Source organism: Lissotriton vulgaris, chromosome 3_1, assembly GCF_964263255.1.
Source record: "Lissotriton vulgaris chromosome 3_1, aLisVul1.2, whole genome shotgun sequence".
Classification (NCBI taxonomy): domain Eukaryota; kingdom Metazoa; phylum Chordata; class Amphibia; order Caudata; family Salamandridae; genus Lissotriton; species Lissotriton vulgaris.
Window position 1 is genome coordinate 691,841,894 of NC_141689.1, and position 15,467 is coordinate 691,857,360.

At 42.5% G+C, this 15,467-nt stretch overlaps 1 protein-coding gene across 2 annotated transcripts in view; it reads right to left on the reverse strand.

Annotated features, from left to right (window-relative positions):
• EFNA5 (ephrin A5) overlaps positions 1–15,467 on the reverse strand; it is a 424,468-nt gene that overhangs the window by 185,282 nt on the left and 223,719 nt on the right. The window lies entirely within an intron of this gene.

Below are 15,467 nucleotides of genomic sequence, written 5' to 3' on the forward strand. Positions count from 1 at the left end.
AGTGGAAGCTCATGGGCCGGCAGTCCTCACTGTAGCTGTCACAGCCTTGTCGAGGAGCGTTGCCCCTGTGAGGAGTGGATCCCGGGGACACCGCAGCACTGCTGCCCTCGCTGCCCTGCCCTCCAGACAGGGCGTCAGCTGGGAGAAGCCGCTGCCCTCTGCGGGCAAAGGACACCAGCATCGCCCTCATACCACGCAGGACTCGGGCGCCTCCTTGACGAATGACCGCTCAGCGCCGTTTGACCTTTGAGGGGAAGCAGATGCGCAGGGAACCTTGAAGGGTGATTAAGAGCTCTCTCGACAGGGGAAGTGAAGACACAGGCCGCCATTTTACCTCAAGGTGCACCACGAGACAAGTTTAAAAGCTGCTTTGAGCCCACAAGGAGAAGGCGCGAGGGGCAGGTGTTGTAAATAAAAGCCATGTGTTGGGTTCAGGCTCCATTACAATAAAAGTCTAATATCAACAACAGAAAGGGTGTTCTTTCCACTCGGAAGAGAGGCTTTCAAAAAACAACAGGGCCATCACTCTTCCTGTCTACAAATGGACAAATTGAGGCAACCAGAGACCCACTTATCAACACCGGATGACTGACTGGTGTACACAAAGAATGGCCGGTCTCTAACTAATGTGTTGTTACCTACTTGACAAAAAGCCACAGAGTGAACAGAACTGATGAGGCTGGACTAATGGGCGGCTCCTAAAAGAGTCCATCAGTTGTGTCTTTCAGAATCCAGCTGCAATCCAATGACAGGCCCAGAACCAACTAGCCCATCATAAGGGGTCAGATAGGTTGATAAGGGGGAAAAATTCGACCTTTCTAGCAGAATGGCAATTTTGAGTTAGAGTGTTATCGACTTTTAACATAGACGTTTTATTTCATTTTTTTGGTTTTGATCGGGTAATGCAAACTTTCAAAGTGAATGGAAAACAAGCTCTCTCAGTGGCCATGCTTACAACTCAAGTGGCTACTTCTATGTTTTTAGTGAGGTCAAGTCTGAAGGAAGATGCACTGTAATTTTAGGTTGGATGAGACAGGGTCGAGGGTTCCATCCTAGAACACATCCTTTTACCCACATGCCACCAGGGAAGGCGGCCTTCGTCTACGACAAAGGGGTGTTTTGAGCAAACTTGTGCAATGTCGTACCAATATTTTTGTGATTTATAGAAGCCTCTGAGAATTATACCTGGGAGGTCTTTCTATGGCCAAACGCTTATTTGTTTAAGTTTATAATAGAGTTCGTCGTAAAAAAAACAGGAAGAGAAATATCCTATCATTCAATTAAATAATAAATAACTAAATGTAAACTAGCTCAAGGTTTTACAGTGACAACAGCAGGTGCATATGCTTAATCAATTATGTGGATAACTTAGGGTTAATTAAATTAGCACTATGAAGCTTAGTCAGACTAACACCTATGTCTGAAACGCCTGCAATTAAATAATTACAAATGCCCCCTTTCTGAATTATAGTAAACAAATAAACCATGCTGCCTGTACCCATAGGCACCAATGTAAATCTAGTGTTCAAATGTGCAAAGCAGATTGCCTGATGCAAATTAAGCCATATCAGTGAGTTACGCATACAGTTTAATCCTGCAAAATTGTATAGCATGCCGATACACAAACTGGCAATATTAAATGATTAAGAAAGAATCAGAGTTTGAGCTGTTTTCATCACCTTAGAGAAAAGTCAAAGGCCCAACCTGTGCATCCAGTAATCATTTCCGAATTTAACAGCTCATAAAAGAGGCCCCTTAAAAACGCAACAGAACTCACATTTTGCTACACTTAAGGGGTCATCACGATGCCGGACAGACTGCCACCAACAGGCCGTTGGTAGTGGTTCGTCTGACATTGTGGGACTTGCTCCAGACGCCGGATTACAATACCAGTGGTCGGAGCACAGAAGTCGGGAGGTTGGACCGCCTCCTCCGACAGGATCAAAGATCCAGTTGGGCCAGCAGTATAATTCCTAAACCTACAATGTGTGCAGCGCCTGCAGAGGCACCGCTGTAGGGAATAGGATATCCATTTCTGACTGCCTTTTCTTGGCTGTCCCACTGTCATGAAAAGGCAGCTGGAAAGGGACTTTGGGGACCCCAATCAGAGCCTCTGTCCCCGGTAGGCCACTGCTAAGTGGCCTGGGAGCTACTTGTAATGCCTACCGACACATCCATGCCTTTTTCCACTGCAACTTATGCTACGGCCCTTTTCGTGGGCCGCAGGACAAGCCGTAGAAGAAAAAGGCAGTTTCGACCACCTACATGGCGTAATAATCGTTATATGGTGGGTGGACCGCCGACTCCTTGTCGGCCAGTCTTATTTCCGCTGCGATGGCAGTCGGTCGTCCGACTGCCTGCCATCGTAATTAGGTCCTTCATTCTTTCATGCAGCTTGACCAAATGAACATGCTTTTGATGTGTGGCTTAAGGATTCAGCTTTTTTTTTGCCAAATCACTTACATTTGCGGTAGGGCTACACACACACACATATATATCTATATATCCCTCTCTCTTTCTATATATATGCATGTGGTGTGTGTGTACACATGTGCCACGCCTACTAGAAACCACTTGCACTGTTTGTTGCAAGACATATTGTTAGCTTACAGTAGACTTGGAGCCCACCCATTGGTTGGCTTCATTGTCATTCTCACTTGCTTGCTTCTTATTCATTAGGCTTTGTGGTCTTTACTTCCTCTACTCTACTTGTTTTTGTCCTTCCCCTACTTGTGTTTTTCCTTCCCCTTGCACATGGATGCATCACTTGTATCTTTCCACTGCTTGCTTTTCAAGCGCTACTCCTTTCTTTTGGATTAAGCACTCCATCATGTATACATCATGCAAATGTTTTACAGCTGCTTTCTCATAAAGTTTTCTTGCCCATCCCCTGCACTCTATGTTCTTCTTTCTTGCCTGTATGATTCTCCCAGTGGGCTCCACATTCACCTCTTTTACACGTTGACACTCCCAGTGCTTTACTTTGCTCTTTCTCTCACTGTTGTTTTCTTCCCCCACCCGCGTCCACGTGTTGCTTCCACCCGTACTCTTGTGCTGCTTCTGATTCCCACTCCTGTGCTGCTTCGGATTGTCATCCCTGTGTTGCTTCTGCCACCTCTCCCCATATTGCTTTCCCCCACATAATTTAGAAATAAAATTATTTTGCATGTTTTTTCAGTTTAAACATATTTAACTTCGATCAGTAAACAAAGTGAAAAAAAAAAGCGGTTGCGCCATCAGTTTTTATTTTTTTTGGTATTCTTTAGCCATGCTGCACAGAATTGGAGATGCAGTGCAGCATGGTTAAAAACTACTTGCTGGCAAAGCCAATAGTTCCCAAAGGCTAGACCTCTGTGCTTTGCAATTTTTTTCTGCTTGTTAAATTGCGCATCCGCAATTTTGAAATACAGGCTTTCCACACGGCCTGAATTCCAATTATGCACATCATTTCCGTTTTTGCCTAAAAGCCGGTTCAGTCTTTTGTAGCCATCACTCTACACTTCTTTTATTAAATGTAGGGACCTGAATGCTTTACCCTTTAAAGCATCTTGCCAATAAGGAGCTTTGACTAGGAATGTGTCAGATGGTCCGGCAGGGCCGGGAAGGACATTGAGATGTTAGCAGAGCCTCTAACTTGTGGGCTTGCCACAGTTAAGTTATATGCAGACAACTGTGGCGCAGAGGTCAAGTACAGGTAACAATGGGTGCTACCTTCACTGCCTGACAATTGGTCTTTTTTACATTGGACATACAGAGCTGAAACATGCAAATTTGGCCGGACTAAGGAGTTGCAGGTCGAAGAGGATTAGATTTATGTGAAAAAGGTTAAAAAAAAAACCTCAATTAATTCTTAAAAATAATTCTGTTCTGTTTGTTACTGATGCTTATGAATTTACAGGATGTGTAAATTAACCAAGCATCAGCAAAGTCAATGGGTATCGCCAACAAAACAAGGGCTATTAGAATAGTCAATATTCTTAGCCATGCTGTATGGTTACCGTGCAGTATGGCTGATGGATTATAAACATTTTAAAAACACAATAACTCAGCCAGCAGTGGGCACATCATATCCCTTTCTATTTAATTTGTGGAGGGCGAAATGGTCGGCAACACAGAGGGTGGAGAGGAGGAAACACGAAGGGCTTGTGTGGGACTTCAACACCAACAAAGGAAGTTGAGGGGGGGAAAAGAAATATGGTCTGAACCGTGAAGGCATCGTCATACCACTTTTTCTTTTTTTTATGATGCCTGGGTGCGGACAAGCAACAACAGAGCAAGGACAGAGGGTGAGCAGGGTAAGGAATACAAACGCAAGTGGGCAAACAGGGGCAAGCAATACGAATGAGGTTGGGCGGGTGGGGGGACCACAACATGGAAGAGGCTTGGGAGCACACAAAACAAAAGAGAATGGGAGGGTGAGGTCAGTCAAAAGTAAAGAGGGTTGGAGGGTGTGGTCAAGCAAACGTGGGAGGGTGGGGTCCAGCAAAACAAAAGCTTGGGAGGGTGGGGTCAAGCAAAACAAAAGTGGGTGGGAGTGTAGGATCAAACAGAATGAAAGAGGGTGGGGCCAAGCAAAACAAAAGAGTGTGGGAGAGCAGGTGGCAAGCAAAATGAAAGAGTGTGGGAGTCAAGCAAAACTAAAGAGGATGGGAGGGTGAAGTCAAGCATAACGAAAGAAGGTGAGATCAAGCCAAACAAAAAAGGGTGGATGAGTGGTGTCATAAAAAACGAAAAGAGTGTGGGAAGGTGATTGTCCAAAGAAAACTAAAGAAGGTGGGGTCAAGCAAAACAAGTGGGTGAGAGGGTGGAGTCAAGCATAACAAAGGAGAGTGGGAGGGTGGGTCAAGCAAAACAAAAAAAATCAAGCAAAACGAAAAAAGTTGGGAGGTTGGGATCATAAAAAACGAAAGAGGGTGGGGTCAAGCAAAACAAAAGAGGATGGGATCAAGCAAAAAGAATGAGGGTGGGAGAATGAGGTCAAGCAAAACGAAAAAGGGTGGGGCAAACAACACAAAATTGGGTGGGAGAGTAGAGGCAAGCAACACAAAAAGAGAGTTGGAGCGTGATTGGAGGCAAGCAACACAAGAGAGGGCGAGGCGAGCAGAACAGTTTATTGTTGGTGATTAGGAGCAAGAAAAAGAGGCAGGAGGAACTTGGAGGGGGAGAAGTAGACGAGGGAGCCCTGAAGAAGACACACTTTAGTACAGTGCTTAAACACAAACATAAAAACACTGCCTAAAAAATTAGCTGTGGAAGGACACAAGTAATATCTCCACGCTCCAGGGGAGGGAAAATTTACTAAGAGAAAGGAAGCTTACTGAAGCTGACCAATAAGATGCAAGCAAATGAAAATGGCAAGGAGGCCAATCAATGACAAACAATGGTCAACCTCTAAGCCCACTGTTAGAAACTGAAAGGCCTCAAAGTGACAGCGCATGAGGTGAGACCTAGGAAGCACGACTTTAGATGTGACTATAATAGTTGATCTTGCACAACTTACTAATTAACTAAATACTTGTCAGTATTAGTTATGAAGCGTGATGAGGTTTCCAGCAGCCAGGATTGAAGTGATTCTGTAAACAATGAACCAAAACACGAAAAAAGCAGCAACATGGTAGGCACTGAAACAGGGAATGGAACCAATGTCAGTCACAGACCAACCTATCTTTGGTTACTCCCTGTTGGTATCACAATGATACCAACAGGCAGTAATGATTTTAGTAAAAGCTAACTTTCAGTTGGCACGTTATAAATTGCTTCTACTGGCCTAACTGCAGCAAATGGGTTTTTGAAAACTGATCTATCTATATCCAGGGGAAAAAACATGGATAATTATAAGAAAAGATCTGCAGGTTGAACACAAAAAACAACTCAAACCAACAGACACCATGAGACAACAAGCACTGGCAAAGCCAACAGTCTCACTTTTTGGACTCATTGCGTTTTGGTGATGCTGAAGAGCTTTGTGGAAAAAGAAAAAAGACACAATGATGTGGATGCTGCTGGGGATCGCATCATTCTGCTGCTGCATGCATGATGATGTAAGATGCGCCACAATGCATACATGTAAGTGGAATTACGCAGGCACTGTTTGCTTGTTATTTTATTTACAAATCGAAAATAGCAGACATCACTTGAATGGGTAATTGGAAAAAAATAAGACTATTTTAGCACCACATTTTTTAAAAACAATTGGACCGAGGGGTGGAGGGAAAATGGAGAGTGGATGGGGGAAGGAAAAAGCAGTACATGAGGTAGACAGAAACATGGGGGAAAGATACACACATTGGGGAGGGGAACACAGAGGCCGGGGAAAAGCCCAAACATGAGTGAATGAGAGCAACACTGGGCATAGGGAGAAGTAAATGAAGGTGAGAGCAATGCTGCTGGAGAGAGTGACATTAATTATAGGGTTGAAGGGAGAAGTATATGAGATACAGCAGCACACACATGAGAGAGTTAAGAAACCAGCATTTGGGGGCGGGGGGGGGGGGCACATGAGAGAGAAAGCTGGAAAAAACATGCACTCTCATGAAGTGTTTAACCAAAAAGAAAAAAGTTCCCTAAAAACAGCAGTGGAAGGATACAAATCAGAGAGGTGGTATAGATGCTATGCTCTGGGAGAGGGATAAACAAGATGGGCAAGCAGGGAAAAGGCAAGTCATCAAATAACAAGCAAGCAAATGAAAGTGACAATAAACCCAACCAGATGTAAGCAATGGGGGATGTAAGCCGCTGAAAATTCTTGATAACCCCACAATAGGTCTTTCGCAACTAGACAACTTGGGCGTCTAGTAGCCAAGACCTAAAAATAACCAGCTAGAAGATGTCAAAATATTCAATGAAATCTTCTCCAGAACTAATCTCAACAGCAACTCGATACAGAAGAAATGTTATCATTTCCTCTGTTATGGCTGCTATGCACTACACTTTACAGAATCAAAACCGCACATTTGCACCAGAAAATGCTTACCAACAAAAGAGGTTATCTTTGTGAAAGGTTAGTCAGCGCGAAAAAAAATGCATTGTTCACACGTGATCAATAGGCAAAGTGCGATCAAAAAAGAAGGAAATGTTTTAGGGTGTCTGTCAAAATGATCTAGAAACAATGTTAAATATTTTTTTTTTACAGTAGGGACTCTCAGAGGTTCAATGCAAGAAAAAGGCGTGTGGCAGTCCTAAAAAAACCCATATGACCAAAATAAGCAGCACATATGCAAAAATACTGTTCACCTCTCAGTCATTCCTTGACACGCCAATACCACATCACAAGGCGGGATTGGCTGAATGTTAGCCAATCCCTTTTTTCGCCTCTTCCTTTTGCTTCCTTTTTACTATACATTAGCCAGCAGTCACGCACACCAAAGAAGCAGTGCTGGGAAAGGGGATGAATATTTTGTTGCTGAGACACCTTTCCCCAGAATACAGAATAGGATGAATTTCATAAAGGCAGGAATTCTCCTCTCTTTGAAATTATGCAGCACATTCTCTTTTGGTTGCTTGCTCAGACTCATTAAGGAAGAAGGCCTGATCCCCAAAGGTTTCCTGCTATGTAATTAGCAGCAACAAACACTGCTAGGCATTTCTATCTGCAGGTCAGCCAGTGGGATTAGTCACAAAAGGTTTTGTAAATTTCAAAAGATATCTACACAGATGTCTAGCAAGGGAAAAAGTGATAGAGCCGCATAATGGAGACAGCCTGAAATGTTAAGCAGCTTCAGATTTGTAAGCCTCAGACACACAATAAATTTTATACAAAAAGTCATAAAAGTCAGAGGGGAAAAATGTATAGCATACAAGTGGCAAACTTTAGAGAGCTTGTCAAGAATATTATAATGTTGAGGAATAGTGTAAAGAAGCTAACAAGATTTCATCGTTCTGACTAAATAGCAGAGAGTCACGTGGCCTCCCTTCTGGAACGCTCAATAGTCCCTGAGTAACTAATTATTTTTGAAATAGGACCACACTTTCTTCACCTTCCCATTTGCCTTTGTCAGTGGGTTGACTCATGCTTCATTAGTCAGCTTTTTAGAGCGAAATATCACCATTTATACCTTTCGTGGTTTTTCCTTGATGTTTTTCGGCATTGTGTATGCTTTCCCTCTGATATTTCAGCAGGCGATCGGCGGAGAGGGGTCCATTAGCAAGGGGTATTGTGCTGTGACAAAGGCAAACTTCAGTCCTTTTCACTGAAAGCGTGGTACTAAGTTCAGAATGTCAGCCCTGAAAATGCCATTTGAATATAAGCTCCAAATCTCCATTTTGAATTGGGAAGATTATCAATAACAGGGAATGCTCTTTGCGGCTCGCCCGCCACCATGGTGTACACTGATCCACTTGTTAGTGCAGGATGGTTGGAGCGGTTTCAGGCTTTGCATGTACTGCCTTTCATGTTTCATGAAACAGCAATTAGCATTAATCAAGTCAATACTTCAGCATCACTAGTAGGCACAAAATAAGTAATTAATAAAACATCTACAACCGCCAGCTGTGTGTCTAATAAATTATATGACGCAAAGACAATTTGCTGGACTGGTGGCAAATTCTGCGGTAGTAATGGAAATTGGATTCACGTGTTTTAAATTCATAGCTCGATTCTCGTGCCCTAGCTGCAACTATTTTCATGTTGCCACCATATTGGTTGGATTTTTCCCTGCTTGATCCATCCCATTCCCTTAAATTAATAACATTATGTATTTATATGTGCTGACACTATGCAGCATGTACACAAGGCGCATGTACGGGAATTATACATGAGGATTTCAAAGTAAAGCAAGAGGAGATCAAACGTGGCTTTGGTGCAGCATGAACACATGAACACTCGACCAGTGTTTGGAAAGGAAGCCTAGCGGAGCTGCGGGAGCTGCAGGTTGTGATGCTCTACAACTTGTATAAGTAGGCTGCTGACTTAAGCAGCTCGGCACAGGTGGAATGTGTTGGAGAGCCGCACAGAAGGTTTGGAATGTAATAGAAACTAGTGTGAAGGTCAAAGGTTGTGCCAGTACTCAGGTGTGGGTAAACAATCCTCACACCTTGACTTTCTGGGCCTATTTTACTATATGCTAAGAGAAAAAAAGAATGGTTTGGCTGGTAGAAGATACGGAGTGTTGTCAACAGCAACGATTGAAGCAGTTACTTGAGATTTATCAAAACCTGCCTAAAGCAAGCCATGTGGGTCAGAAATAAACGACTGAATAAATAATAACCTGAACACTCCCACAGAGTCCTCTATTACCACCAGGCTGCAGGAAAAATCAGATAACAAAACTTTATGGATCCCTTGTAATTATGTAGGTAATCACATAGAATTTGCCTGATTACTCCTGGTTCGTATAACGTAGGATGGTGTTTCAGACCCTAGATAGGTTGTCTGTGCTTTAGTGACTCCTAGCAATTAACTATCCCCTGTATTGTCTGGATGTACTTGGATGAGAGGTGTTCACATTTGTGGACTGTAGATTATGGCCTCCTTTACCTGCAAGATGCTCAAACGCCATGCCGTTCTACATTCAGGAAGTGATAAAATACCTGGTTTTGACAGAGGCCAAGTCTTGTCTGTCATGTAGTCTTCACTTCAGAAAAATAACTTAAAAACACTTGCTCATAAACACAGGAAGTGAAGGTGTGTTAAACATTACACTCAATGTATTATGATTCATGAACCACCTAGCATCCGTTGACTGACCTTGAAAATCAAAGATCAAGACGCCTAAGCATTGTTATTGGCAATGTTCAGAGTTGATGCCTACAAGATTGTACCGTCGGTGTTAATGGGCAAAAACTAAAGTGGACTTAACAGTCCATTATAGAAAAAAACATTACATTTTCAAGAACAGGGAAGATTTATTTTGCTACGTTATAACACATTATCAGGTTAGAAATATTCAGTAAGATGTTCATTTGTGAAAAATCAGACTTTAGATCTTTGAACCACCCCAGTTTTTTTATATAAAGGATGGTATAGCATAACCTAGGTAAGAGAAAGGGTTCCCTTAAGGCACAGATAAAGACAGGTATAAAATAATGTACCTTATGACTTAACAAATACATACAACAAAATATGGAAAAGTTAAAAATTCATTTATTAGAATATATTAAAAAACAATCAATAGGGATAACTAAACTAAATCCCTGAACTAAAACAAGATAAAATTGAAACAATACATATAATTGCGACCTGCACAATTACAAGCAGACAGAACAGTTACAACATATATTTGTTGGATACAGGTTTGTATATTCTTTCTCCGCTCTAATAACACCAAGAACACAATCCTCACACATTTCGGTGACCATATTTTTAGAGGCAGGTTCCTTAGTGTTTTTTGCACCTTCCTGGACTCTGTAAAAAGCACACACATGGAAAAATGGTGGCTACACAGATTTTAGCACTTTTGTACGTTCTGTGCAAAGACTATAAAACAACAACCGATATTTCTGATTGGAATCACTTGGTCTCGCACATTGCGTAAATTCCTTCCTATGCTCCCTTTAGCCCACAGGAAGCTGACAGTACAAGCTCTGATCTGTTCCAGGCTTGACTATTCAAATATCCTCTACCTGGGTTTGCCGGATTATCTCTTGCACAAACTCCAGGTTGTACAAAATTCTGCGGCAAGAGCTATCTTCGGCCTACCCCGGCAAGCCAGATCATCTGAGTTGCTTTCCTCCCTGCACTGGCTTCCGATCAAGAAGCGAATCACATTCAAAGCTCTTACACTGGCCCATAAGGCACTCCATTTGGTAGGGGCCTCCTACATTCAGAAATGGATTTCTTTCTACAAGCCCACCAGATCTCTCCGGTCGGAAAATCTTGGCCTGGCAATGGTGCCTCCCATTAAGAAAGTCAGAATAGGTGGACGTTCCTTTAAATATCTCGCCCCCAAATTATGGAACTCCCTTCCCGTTGATCTCCGCCGCATTCCCAATCTGTTTGCCTTTAGAAAGGCCTTGAAAACTTGGCTTTTTAATCAGTAATTCTGCTATGTTTCTGTTGTCCTTCTCCTTTTTTCAGTAATGGGTCAGAAAGCGCCGGGACACTCCTTGGAGTAGCCGTGCGCTATATTAGTCACCCATTAACATTAACATTAACATTTCTCAGCATCAACTCCTGGGTTTTAGCACTATTTCTGTGATGTATGAGCTCCCTCCTCTTAAATGACCTCATCTCAACAGGTGTCACATGGGCAACAGTCACTGCCAGTAAGTCTATAACTGAATTATTTCAAATGAAGAGGCTTTTATAATAAAATAGTGTTACGTAGCTATTATATGACCTAATTTTATTTTAGATCAATTTAAAACAATGAATATTCATATTCATTCTGGATAAAAAAAAACAAAAAAGAGTAAGGGTCTTCGAGAGAGCAGATTAACAGGGATGCGGTCAGTAATCAGGGTTCAAGTTAGCCTTAGGTCAAAGATTACATGTAGAGATAGGGTTAGTGTAGGGGCATGGTTGAGAATTAAGATTAGTGGCAGGGATACATTAAGGTACAGGGTTAGGTTTAATGTGCGCGAGAGTAGATGCAAAGCATGATTATATAAAGGAATTTGTGCATTTTCTGCCATGACACTGCAACACACACCTGCCCAAGAAGCTGTTTGTATTCACAAAATTATTGTGGAAGCACATGCGACAGCTAGGTTTGTCCATTTTTTTTTTGGTCCATCTAAGCACCTGTAAGACCACACTCCAAGCTACATTCCTACAGGAGAAGGTAGATTTAATTTTCAACTCTGCTCCCACCATGCTGATCTCGTCCTGGAGGTAGCCAACAAACTAACAAACGTCTGCAATTTCATATCCTGGAGACGCAATAAGCTCACATGCTGAACGGCGGTAAAAGCGGTACAAAAGGGGGTGGTGATGGATGGAGCATCTGAATCAATCAAACACTCACACCCAATCAAAAGATCTGGGTTTAATCCATCACCGTTCTTTAGCCCACTCTGCCACCCCAGTTCAGACATGGCTATATGCAAATCAGTCTGACCCTGTGCCTCATGGGAACAGTCCAGCCCGAACTGCCAAGCCATGTCTTCCCTGGACCGGAAACAAGCTTCCGAGGACCGGTTTCTGGCATTCCAGCCGTCTTCAGCCCGGCTTCCTTGAATCCAGTGGCAAAGTGAGCAAGGGACTCACGGAGATAAAAGGGCACTTGCTCCTCTCCAACTATTGCAGAAACATTTGTACACAATGCAAACAGTGTTTATATAACGTAGTGAATCATTCCCCAAGAAACCTTCCATCCAAATATCCTCACAATGCTCCTATTTGTCACATCACACACAGCACCAGACTTCTGTCTGAAATGCAATTCTGGAAATCATGCGAAAAGGTACCAACTCTGATTGGTGCCGAAACACCATACCACTCTTACAAGGCACACAATACATATTTGAGTACCATACCAAGTAATGGTACACTGCATTCAACAAAGGTTTTTCATAAATCAAGACCAAGAAACATATTGTTTTTCAAAACCATTCTCATGGAATACATGATGGATGTGTGCTGCTGAGTAGGTTTGTTGCAGCTTAAAGCACAGTGTCATCTGCACTCGCTACTTGCTGAATGCCTGCAGGCGTCTCCTTTAAACAGAGCGTCTTCTAGGCACCAATATACTTTATATCAATAGAATTCAGGCTGACATGAAACTCATGCTCGTCTGGGAACAGTATATTTTTTTTCAGCTGCACTATGTGTTCTTCATATTTACGCGTGGACGGAGGGCCGTATAAATATCTACACACATAAATATGGAAAGCAGCAATTGACTTGCAAGGCAGTGTTTTAAAAGCTTGTAAAGTGAGTGAGTAGCTCTGAATGCACTGTGTGATAAAACGAGCCTTTGAGTATGTTGCACACATACAGTCGCAAACAGAAGAAGTAGGCAGACGACCAAGGATCACGGGCCGTCCAAAGAAATATCCCCACACTGCTGCTGGCTGGAACAAGAACTGAACGCCTGCCTCTGGGATTTGGAGCTCAGGTGAAGCTAATGCGCCATCAAGCGGAAAACCTGGGAAACCTGTCAGCCAACAGGGTATCCTGGAGTGTGATCAAGGGATCCCACAAGCGAACAAGATGCTCCTTTGACCTGCATGCCCTCATATTTCATAACCGTCCCACTCAGTTCAGTTCACCCAGTTTTATTCAATCTTTTATAAAACAGACCATAAAGGCATAAAACATCATACAAATGTCAACACAAATATATAATCATATATACAATATTTAAAAAACAATTACATTTGCCATGATCATAGTGAACAATTCGGATAAAACCATATAAAATCAGTTAAAATAAGGTAAAATACTAAAATCTCCTAGAGGCAAGGTTTAGGGCTGTAATACATTTATGGGACCGGCACACTCAATTTGTATTCAAGCTGTCGAGAGGGTTCAGAATGGCGCAGGGAGTCTGTCGAGCTCGCGCCATGACGTCACGGACGCACGTCGGCCTGCGGAGCCAGAAGCTGTTTATACGGCGGCGCCGGGGGAGTCCCTCGCGCTCCAGGCCGGCCGTGCCAAAATGGCAGCTTCCATCTACTGACAGCCGTCCTGTCTCCCTCTGTAACCTCTCCTCGCGTTGGCTGCTCTTTCCTATACATATGACACTAACAGAAAAATAAATTGAAAAGAGCACTGATGCAGAGTGTATTTCACGCGCCGGTGCCAATGTTTCATATCTCACGAACCTCGGGAAAACAATTCGTTGAACTAATTAGTTTACAGTATTTAAGCAGCTTGTTCAGCGCCTTTAATCTTCTTTATGTAATGCTGTGAACAGCGCCATATTATCGACACATACTTTCTTGCAGTTTAAACATTATAATATCTTTCTTTGTGGAGATTACAACGTTTGGACATCATTTTTTTCTTGCTTTTCTTTTTTTATTTTGCTATGATATGAAAACTCTGTTGTCAATTGGCCTGTGTTTTAGGAGCCTCCCTTTTTGTATTGGACTACCATCGCCTTCAGCAGTCCTGACGTGCGCCGCTAGTTACGGTAACAGATCTGCATGTTACAGATAATTCACAGGAATCCTCCACCAAATGGGATCAGGCTGAAGATTAGGCAATCAAATAACTTACACCCCTACCAGTGAAGCACAGCCTATCCACCTCGAAGTTTGAACTTTAGGGACAAATAATGAAACTCCTGAATTACTTCACACACGCACTAAACGAGCATTAAGGGCACTATAGAGCTTTGTGGATTCCGATATCCACTAAAAGGCGGCAGATTTCCCATCCACCCTATTAGAGAGTATAGAGCTTCTAAGCTCGCTGAATACCTCCGCAACACCGTGTGTGACCATTCCAACAGAAGTATTTGGCGTATAGGTACACTGCTTACAATGCTCAAAGTATACTATAATGGACCTGAGAGCTAAAACTCCATGTTGCATGTTCACGACCAGGTCAGGCATAATATCTTTTGTTTTTCTTTTTTATTGTTGTGCTTTCCATTTTATTTTTATAGGTACTACATTAATCAAGTTGGCACTGTGTCTCCCACTCCCCTCCCGCAGTCTCCCTCACTTGCTCTCATGCATTTTCACTATGCAGGACTTCAATGACCTTTTCGGCCATGGAAGTAATGAAAAGGCAAATTAACACTGCTAGACATTAACCAAATATGACACTTCTCCAAAGCTTTAATTCACTCAAGTTGCCCCTAATGGGGTTTGAGCCCTCAATATTTCATATTTGTAAGGTTCTCAAAGATCATGTATGTTGCTGCTGATTTCAGGTATTATTAGTAATAATATATTATCAAGGGCATTAGGAACAAGGTGTCATTTCAACAGCTGAGTCAAGAGTAGTATTCTAAGAATTCATATAAAAATGGGTAAAATAAGCAGACATTTTCCTCTGATTTCTTTCGGCATTCTCACTTAAAAACAAACCCCCTGCCCTCACTCTAATCGACAATGACCAAGTACAACAATACTTGTGCTAGTAGTGACGAAGAAGAAATGGGTTGTAATTATTGTTAAGCAAACAATCTGGATGCTCTTTAGTAAGGAACGATGTATGATTACCTGACAAACTCAAGAAGGACATGGATTCTGCAGGACAACTTTCACCTCCTCTGGTAACATGGAAGGAAGTGGGACACAACAATTCTATTGCTATGGTCTCCCATCACTAATCAACTGGAGAGATGGTCATATCTTCTGTGCAGTTACTGTATTGGGAACTCTTTGCCAAGGAGGCTGTCTACCTCAATATTCTCTTGTGCAATGACCAGAAGATGCCTGGGACATGGAAATCCTTGTTATTGCATTTGATGCTAAGCAAATCAGAATACCTACAAATGGTTGAATGGGGTTTAAAGGTATAGTTACTCCACAGCACCAACCCTTAAAGTAAGGGACGGAGAAACTTCTTCATAGCAATTGACCACTGGAAGAAGCCACACACTACACGAGGTCTCTGGACATTTCATTATTCC